The sequence below is a fragment of the Asparagus officinalis genome, chromosome 7, assembly GCF_001876935.1.
Source record: "Asparagus officinalis chromosome 7, Aspof.V1, whole genome shotgun sequence".
Lineage (NCBI taxonomy): Eukaryota > Viridiplantae > Streptophyta > Magnoliopsida > Asparagales > Asparagaceae > Asparagus > Asparagus officinalis.
In genome coordinates this window covers 48887567-48898448 of record NC_033800.1, presented here as the reverse complement: position 1 = coordinate 48898448, position 10882 = coordinate 48887567, and positions in this window count along the sequence as shown.

Genomic DNA, 10882 nt, shown 5'->3' with positions numbered 1-10882 from the left:
ATTGACCTGAGATGCATATGCCTTAAGAAAATTAAACAAAGTTCGCATAACTAAATACATTATATAAAATTGCCAAGGCCAACCAATAGTGAAATCAATTAACCACATATGCATCTCAACCTACTACTATATGAAAAGACATAATAATTGACAAAGAAAATATTAGCAATTGACAAAGAAAATATTAGCAATTGACAAAGAAAATAAGCATAGACTTATACCAAATAGCCACGTGCATTAATCCAATCAACAATTAGTATGCGAGCAACCATACAAAAGGATATATTCCACCAGAACAAACTTACACATAGTTAATATATTTTTATATGAAAAATACGCAGCGAATAATGTACAAATTCACCACTTACACAAATCCGAAAGACTATCGGAATACCAATCACGACGCCTCCTCGAAATCACTTGGAACTCCTACATAATATATACAAATAACCATCAAAATTAACGTATAACTTAAGACCCGAATACCTATTAAAATAATCTTAGGATATTATCATACACCATTTAATTAACTATACTAAAATCAATCTACATACCCTACTGTACCCTATAACTACAGTTAAACATTGTATACATAACAAATTTTTTTTTTCATAGAATCCATATACTTATATGCTACGAATCATAATATAATGCATGAAGATAATAAAAGTAAGAGTAGTAATAATCTCTTGTGTCAGCCATGGCCATGGATTAAAATATCAGGAGAGAAAAGTTAAATAAATAAATAATTTATACCTTGATTAATATATCTCTATTTTTCTTAAAAGCTTACTATACTAAAATCAATCTACATACCCTACTGTACCCTATAACTACAGTTAAACATTGTATACATAACAATTTTTATCATAGAATCCATATACTTATATGCTACGAATCATAATATAATGCATGAAGATAATAAAAGTAAGAGCAGTAATAATCTCTTGTGTCAGCCATGGCCATGGATTAAAATATCATGCATGGAGAGAAAAGTTAAATAAATAAATAATTTATACCTTGATTAATATATCTCTATTTTTCTTAAAAGCTTCCCATGGCTGAAAGTCAAAACAAGGCTTCCTCCTCTCTTTGTTTTGTGTGCGTGGAAGAACAGAGACAGCAAGACTGTAATAACGGAATTTTTTTTTTGTGCGGAGAAAAATAGAAGACGGGAGGAGGAAGAAAGAGGCCGACGGAAAGAATAGAAGAGTTGGGTAGGGTTTTCACAATTTATAAGAGCCCTTTTTTTCTAATAAAACCTTCTAACAAATTTTACATAAAAGCTCCTATACTTTTCCTTATATATATATATCTTAAAACTTAGAATTATTACAGATATGGCCGGCGGCCTATGGCAATGTTAGGTGCATTCTGCTCCCGGAAACTATGTGTTATGTAATGCTTTTCACATTCCCATGCTACTGGGCTATAATTTGTAGCCATAGTGACCTATGAGGTGATACTTACATTATATGAATGACTTATCCAGATTTAAGCTTTTGACATTTGAATGTGAATTTGAGAAAATAACAATGTTTCGGTTTTTCACAAATTTAATTGTCCGTTTTCTTTCTTAGTATTTACCTTAACTTCAAAGAGTATAGTTTGGAGTATCCTGTAGTATATTCAGTTGCTCATAAGAAGGAAATCTAAAATATTGCATTCTTTCTCGAAAAGAACAATACTATGTTATTAACAATTAATAGTGTTGAGTTTTTTGGGTCGGAAGTTGGTTGGGGGCAGTTAGGTGCATGTTAGAATGCGATTCTTGCTGCTAACTTGCTCCTTCTGCTGAGATCTTGATGGCTAAAAAAAGAAAAATAGTGGGATAAAGATCTTCTCAATTGGATTTCGAGCTTCAAATTCGAGTTTATCTTCTCCTGCTGATCAAACTGATGCTAGTTTTGAGGAAATTGATGAAGATTTGATTCCAGCTGCAATGGGTTCTATTGGACCACGAGGAGAGAAGAAGAAGAAAGCAATGAGTGAAATTCTTGAAGCCGCTGCTCCCATGATTGATCCTCTGATGATTGGCATTCAATATCATCATCTAAGTATCCTTTATCTCAAAGAGGCTCTAGCAGTTCAACTAGGGTTTCTTGGGCTGAGGGAATAGATTTGGAGATTGATTCCCCAAATCCTTCTGCATCTCATCATCCTACTACTAATCTGACAAATGTTTTTGGTGCTACTCCATTGATTGCTGGATCGAATTCTGATCCTGTTTCTGCTACATTGAAATCTATTGATAATTTGACAAATCTTGATAGCTCGATGCCTATTAATGCGAATGTTGATGAGGCAAGTACTGATAAATTTGTCTCTCCATCAGTAGAACAAACTAATCATGTTTTGATTCATGACGAAAACACAAGGAAAGCTGGGTAAATTTGTTTGCTGATAACAGGAAGACTGGTTGTGGTTTAGATTTGAATTTTATTCCCTCTGAATCCAATGATTCAGTGACTTTTGATGTTGAAGAATGGAAAGAAGGTGGATCTGTTTGGCAATCTTCCCTTGTGGGTCAAGTTCTGGGTCTAAATGTAAAATTTAAGGCTATGGAGATCTATGTGCATAAAGTTTGGACCCATGGGGCTGTTCCTGAAGTTTGCCTTCTCAGAGCTGGTTTATTTCTCTTCAAATTTAGAAACAAAGAAGATATGAATGATATTCTTGGCAATGGCTCTTGGTTTTTTGGCTCTAGACCTATCTTGTTGAAACCCTGGTCAATAGGGGATGAAATTGATAAGGTTGATTCTTGCACTTACCCTTTGTGGATTCAATTACCTGGACTCAGGCTAAATCTATGGAATGCAAAGTGCGTAAGCAAAATTTCTAGTCTTATTGGTAGGCCCATTGCTACTGATAAACTTACAGCTAATAGACAAAGATTAGCTTATGCTAGAGTCCTATTTGAAGTAAATATGCCAGCCCCTCTTCCTGATCATATATTGATACAAGGTCCAAATGGCAAACAGTATCAACAGAGGGTGATTTATGAATTGAAACCTAGATGGTGTGATCATTGCAAGCAAGTGGGTCATGATACATAATATTGCCGGAGGCATCCGAGAACCCAAAGGTGGATTCCTAAGCAGAAAACTGAGGTATCTGACAAAAATGTTAGCTATCAGAGGAAACATGTTTCACAGGTTTCAGCAAATAATCTAGTACTTGCTGATAAACTGATGCCCAGATTATGAATGATAATGAAGCTGTGAAAACGCAGGAAGCTTATAAAGGTAAATCAATTCTAAATGTACCTGAAAATGAAGTAGGGAGACAACATAATTTCCAGTCTGAAAATCCTGTTCATGATGTGCATGTCCAGTTACCAGATTCTGGAAAAATGAGCTTCCCTCAAGCAGAAAATTCATGTATACAAGATGTACCTGAAAAGGGACTAAATATTCTGACTAGTGGTAGCAATATCACTAAACACTGTTCTGTGCATGTTCAAAAGCCTGATACTGATAAATTGCATCCTGAAAACTCTTGGATTCAAGTTCAAAAGGGCAGAAATAGAAAGGATTGCGAAAATTCTCTTTCCATTAATTAACATGGCAAGTGGTATAAATCCCTCTACGATTGATGAGGGGATTGTTGTGATGAATCTATCTTTCTAGAATGTAAGGGGTTTGAACAGACCCCTTAAACATCACTTGGTGAAGCAACATGTATTACAATATCATCTCTCTTTTCTTGCTCTTCTTGAAACAAAAATTAAGGAAAACAAGATATTGCAAAGAAGTTAGCTAGTAATTGGAAGTGGTTTGCAAATGTGAGAAACTCTGAAGAAGCAAGAATTTTTATATTATGGGATCCAAATGTCATGGATATTCAGGCTGTTCACTGCTCTCCTCAGCAATTAACATGCTCTGTTAAATCTATTGATGGAAGATTTGATGGTCTCATTACTTCAATTTATGGTCTCAATTCTATTGAGGCAAGGAAGGAGTTATGGATGGATCTAACTCAGATATATCAATCAATTAGGCAAGTTCCTTGGCTTCTCTGTGGGGATTTTAATGCATTGATTAACAATGATGAAAAATTAGGAGGGGCTATGTAATCAGATACTGATACTAAGGACTTAAAGCTAATCATTGAAAATTGCCAACTTTCTCATCTAAAAACTTTAGGCTGTTTTTTCACTTGGAACAACAAACAGGATCAAACTACCAGGGTTTGGAGCAGATTGGATAGAGCTCTTGTCAATGACATTTTGATGCTCAGGTACAATTCTAGCCATGTTGAGTTCATGTTTCCATGTTTTTCTGATCACTCTCTTGCTCTTGTTTCAATCTATGAGGACAATATTTGGGGGGAAAAACCCTATTAGGTTTTTTAAAATGTGGACTAAACATGCCAGTTTCCTTCCCGCTGTTTCATCTATATGGCAATCTCCTATTCAGGGATATACTATGTTCTCAATCTGTGCAAAGCTCAAACTACTGAGAAATGCTTTGAAGGAGCTAAACAAAAAACACTTCTATAACATAAGTGAACAGGTTCAAAGAGCAAAGGTTGCACTGGAGGATTTTCAAAAAATTGCAAGATGATCCTTTAAATCCTGTTCTCATTGGGCAAGAAAAAACATGCATATCTTCTTTTAACAAACTTTTGGATTGTGAATTATCCTATTTCAAGCAAAAGGCAAGAATAACATGGAGTATTCAAGGGGATAGATGCACCAAATTTTTTCACTCAGTCATAAAATCAAACAAAAATCATAATAGAGTGTTGGGCCTCTATGATAATTCAGGAGTCAGAATCACTAATAATGAGGGGATTGTAAATGAGTTAATCTCCTACTACAAGAATCTTCTTGGCACTAATCTCCTACTACAAGAATATTCTTGGCACTGCAACTCCTACTTCTATTCCAGATAGAAATATCATAAAAAATGGACCCTGTCTGAATGAAAATCAATTCAGGTAGCTATCTACACCCGTTTCTAAAGGAGAAATAAAAAAATGTAGTTTTCTCTATGTCAGATATTAAGGCTCCAGGTGCTGACGGATATAGTGTTTCATTCTATAAGTCAGCTTGGCCAATTATTGGGAAGAAGTTACAATAGCCGTTGAGGAATTTTTCAAAACTGGAAAGTTATTGGGAGCTATAAATTCTACATCCATAACTCTCATTCCAAAAGTGCAATGTCCAAAAACTCCATCAGACTTCGGGCCTATTTCCTGCTGCAATTACATTTATAAGTTCATTTCTAAAATTCTTGCAAACAGGATACAAACAGTCATGTGGTTTCTTATCAATGAAGCTCAATGTGCATTTGTTAAAGGCATGCAAATATCTACCAACATTCTATTTGCTCATGAACTTGTCAAAAATTATGGCAGAAGGCATTTATCACCTAGGGTAATGATAAATATAGATATTAGAAAAGCTTTTGATACAATCAGCTGGAAATTCTTATCAGAAATGCTCACTGGACTGGGATTCCCTAGTATGATGACAAAATGGATAATGGCATGTATCTCTTCCCCGAAATACTCCATCTCCCTAAATGGTTCTCTTCATGGATACTTTAAGGGTGTAAGAGGTCTAAGGCAAGGTGATCCTCTCTCCCCTTACTTGTTTATCTTGAGTATGGAGTATCTATCAAGGAGTCTTGATTTGTTAAAGCATGACAGAAAATTCAAGTTTCATCCAAAATGTGGGAATCTGAAAATAGCTCATCTTATTTTTGCGGATGATTTACTCTTGTTTAGCAAAGGTGATTTATACTCTTGTGTAAAAGTTAAATCAATGTGTCACAAACTTCAGTGCAGTGATTGGTCTTGATGCAAATCCTAGTAAATGTACTATATTCTATGGTGGGGTTAATGAACCTGTCAAGGCCTCTATTCAGAATTATTTAGGATTCTCTGAGGGTATATTGCCAATCAAATATGTGGGTGTACCTCTAGTTTGCAAGAGGTTGTCCTTTATTGATTGCAACCCTCTCTTCAATAAGATCACAAGCCAATTTCAATTTTGGTTAAAACATGGAAAACTATCTTATGCTGGAAGATTACAGATCATCAAAAGTGTCATACTTGGAGTTCAATTATACTAGACATCAAGTTATATATTACCATTCAAGGTTCTTCAGAGAATTGATGAGCTGTGTAGACACTTCTTATGGGGGAAATCTGATCATGTATTCAATACCTCACTTGTTTCTTGGGATAATGTTTGTGTGGGTAAAAAACATGGAGGATTAGGGATTTTCTCTGTAGTTATTTGGAATACTGCATTGGCCCTGAGAATTCTGTGGTATATCCACACAAATAAAGAGCTTTTGTGGATAAAGTGGATTCATGGCACATAGTTAATACACAAAGATATCTGGCAGGTGAAAATTAAATCTGGTGATTCTTGGATGTGGAAGCAACTGCTGAAAGTTCGTGACAAAGTTTTGAACCTATGCGGAGGAGTTAGCAATTTACAACAACTTATCTGCTCTTGTTTCAGGAACTCCAAGCTACAACTCTCTGTTCTATACTCTACTTTACATCCAGTAGCAACGAAAATGTCATGGTATGACACAGTGTGGGAGCAATTAAACTTTCCAAAACATTCTTTTGTTCTGTGGTTAGCAGCTCATGGCAGACTTATTACTCAAGATAAATTGCTTAGAAGAGGGGTTATAAATAACAATCTCTACAGTCTTTGCTCTGGAGCAAGTTTTGAAAGCCGCAATCATTTATTTTTTGATTGTAGCTTTTCCAGGGATATCTGAAATGGAGTTATGGATTGGCTTCACTTCAGCTGGAGATCTTGCGATTGGAGTTTGATTCTAAATTGGTATAGTACCAGGTTGAAGGGAAATGGTTTCAAACAGAAAATCAAGAGAATGGCTTTATCGAGAACTGTCTATAGTATTTGGAGGGAAAGAAATGCTAGAATTTTCAAGCAAACTGTCGGGAACGTTGATCATTTGCTAAGGGATATTAAAGTTGATATTCTGACTATTACTCTCAATAGTCATCTACCTGATGAGTTCAAGGAAATGATGCTTTCTCTGTAATTTTGGTAGTAGACTGTTTTGTGTTTTTTTCTTTGTGCTTAGCTTGATTTGGTTCTGTTGATATCTCAGTTGATGAGTATCTTGATGTACAAAATTTTCAATTTTGGTGAATGAATAAAGCTTTTTTCATTGACAAAAAAAAACAATACTATGTTATTCTTGGATCGTAGTATTGGCCTTTTTGTTTTGATGATGTTTTAACAAATAATTTATAACTAATATTATTTGTCTAGTGCTTGTGTTTTCGTATTTATTCTAGGTAAACAATGAGATGGAGGATGGATGGACTAGAGCTTTCACGATCATATCCGTTGGAGGATGGAAGGAAATATTGGTGTGAAGCTATGTATTCAAGTCAAGATCCAAGTTCAAGCTTCATCCGCAAGTTTACCAAGACGAGCATATTGAAGATTCCAAGCTTGGGTAAATAGTTTAGGGTTTATACTTGTGTCAAGTTTACCAAGACGAGCATATTGAAGATTCCAAGCTTGGGTAAATAGTTTAGGGTTTATACTTGTGTGTTAATACTTAGATTCCAAGCTTGGGTAAATAGTTTAGGGTTTATACTTGTGTGTTAATACTTAGAGCTCAATATCACACGCGCATATTTGGTTTGATTTATCATCGTTTTGGATTATAGACTTAACGATATTATTTTATATCTTTTATCAAGTTTATAAATCTATTGGAAAGTTTTTAAACCTTTGTTTAAACTCATTTTGTCAAAATCAAGCTTTTACAAGTCCATACTTATGTGATTTTGCATAATGATGAGATTTCACAATTGGGGAATGCAAATTGGAAAACTATTTTTTGTAACATGTTCAAAATCACATTTACAAATATTTTCCAAAGTTTCATTAAGTTTGGAATTTATTTGTTATGTTTAATTGAATTTACAAAATCAAGTTTTTGTTCGTGCATGTTTAAAGTTCATGTTCGTACATGTTTTTACAAAACAGATGAGTTTTCACAAATAGGAAATGAAATTTGAAAAATTATTTTTCTAACATGTCCTATTATATGTTTATAACCATTTACCAAAAGTTTATCTTTTTTGGAGTTGATTTAATTTGTCAAATTGATTTTAGAAAATTGTGTATGTCTGTAGTTTTCAGAATCTGTAATATCTGTGTTCAAATAATTATTTATCACAAATGGAAAGTGATAGTTAAGAGATTATTTCTCTAACATGTTTATCTACATGTTTAGATACTTTCCTCAAATTTTTATGATTTGTGTAGTTGATTTACTATTTTTAATTGATTTTACAAAGCTAGATACGTAAATTTCCAGAATGCTGGATTTTGGGTATTTTGGTCTTTTCAGCCTATAACGGTTAGTAACGGCTAGTTTTTATTTTTTGTGAGATTTTAGGGGTTTTTTGCTGGTTTAAGAGGCTATAAAAAGCCCTCAACTTTCATTGTTTCTCATGGATGTTTAAGAGAGTTTCTAAACAAGTTTTAAAGGGTGTTTAAGTTTTTTTTAAGTGTGTTTAAAGTTTGGTTTTCAAGTGAAGAAAGTTTTACAAGAGGAGAAGATCATTCTTTGGTGTTTGGGCTTCAATTTCTCATCTCTCTCTCTTGTCATCTTAGAGAAGTTTTCCTAAACTCATTCTAGCTATTTATTGTTTTGATTATAATTTTTATAAGCTAGATTTACATTGAGTTTAGATTTATTTTGATTTCACTCATTGTTTACACACACCCACTTGAACTTAAGTATTTTCATACATAGTATATTTGGGGTTGTAAGATTTGTAACAATTGAGTGTGAGCCTACATTAAGTTCTCATCCATAGTAGGGAACAAACATTTGTATTTATGAGCCTAAATCATGAGATACACTTTGTAATAAACTTGTACACTGAGAGGAGTGTGTGGTGAGAGACGGGGTTGTCCCAAGAGGAGTGGAGTTGGTAGTAAAGCGTAGAGAGAGGTTATAAATCTGAGCACTTGAGGGAGACACGGGCTAAAACAAACACTTAGAGGGTGTAGAGTGGAATTGCAAGAGTGTGAGATTGTAGAGTTTTCGGTAAGCTACAAAACCGAGTGTGAGGTGTAAACGTTATTCGAGTGAGCATAGAAAATCCGGTTGTGATAGTGGAGATCTCCTCGAGGTGAGGAGCGGAGACGTAGGTCAAGTGGTTAGACCGAACTCCGTGATCATATCGTTTGTTTGCGTTTGTTATTGGCGTACACTTATTTTTGTGTTCATTATTTATATCACCATTGTTTAATTCCATATCCTTGCATATATAACTTGTATATCATTCTTGCTAGGATAATTAATTAATAAGTTTTTAATTTGGCATAAATCGGATTAGATTAGCACATTACCCTATTCACCCCCCTCTAGGGTATTAACACGTATTTTGCTATTTTTGGAATTTCCGGTGCAGAACTTGTTATTCACTATTTCTAGAAATTATTATTATTTTGCTAGATATCTAGAAACTCTAATGGTAGATGTTCTCACTAAGCCTATCTCACCCCGTTATTTTAAAATTTTTCCAGATCTGAGATAGCGACATAATAAGCCAAAATTTTGGTTGTGGTGCATTGCTAAGAAGCGCTTGTATGGAAACACCTCACCGGTGTTGTTATGTACAGCCAACTAAGTGTTTCGCGTTGTAAAATATTTATAATGGTGAGGTTGTGAAATGTTAATACTGAGTGCTAAATAAATCAATACTTTGTTGTAGTTAGTAGAATAGTATCCAAGTTTTGATTTATACACTCCTAGTATTTAAACTAGGGGGTACCTTGTGCTATATAAATCAAGCCGAAGATAATAACCCATTTGATTAGGGTTTTCCATGATATAGCCATAATTTGTTTAGATATATAAGAATAACACATTTATACTTGTCTTATAGTCACAATCTTGAGCCTGCAGGGGCTCGGACCAAGAGACTACGACATACATAAAAGGGTAAACTCTAAGAATTCACCATTAATACGATTAGTGTAATCTCTGGAGATGAGGAAGAAGACACGGATAGTTCGCCTGACCCAGTATACTCTCCTAGTATCGGGGGAATATTGCCGGAGACTGATGGTGTGTATCACCACATTAGATTAAGTCAAAGAGTAGGGATTCCTTTTGACTACTTCTTCCTCTTAACACGAACATCACAGATTCTGTCTCAAGTGGACCAACCTATTTCTAGTGATGCCCCCTAGTTTAGATACTAAGAAGACATGTCCTCTTCTTATACCCATTTGTGAAATTGTTTAATACTTTAGATAGTTCGCTTACATCTATGTATTCAAAGCCCAATTCATGAATTCTCTTCTCTCTTCCATTTCTTCTAGCGCGATCCACTTAGGCCCAAACCAGTATTATCTTAGTCGCTCCCAAAACACTCTCGAATCACTGAACTCAAATTTTCAACTCATCTCGATCAACGAAGATGACAGCAGCGGCAACACCTGCTTCATCGATCGCCCTCGTCTCGAGCTAGTTTAGATCGATGAAGACGACGATCGATGACAATGAGGACTCCTGCTCCTTCAATCGATAACGACGACTTCTGCACCTTGGTCGATGACGTCTCCTGCGCCTTGGTCGTCAACGTCTCCTGCTCCTTGGTCGCCGACGACATCCCCTGCTCCTTGGTCGACGACTTCTATGCCTTGGTCGACGACGACGTCTCCTACTCCTTGGTAGACGACGACGTCTCCTCCTCCTTGGTCGATGATGACGCCTCCTGCTCCTTGATTGACGGCCTCAGAGATCGATAGACAACGACAATGAAGACTCCTGCCCCAACATCGAAGAGCATCTTATATAAGAAAATCAAATGATGCATTTGATTAGTGTTAGTAGGCCCTATGTTTATAGAG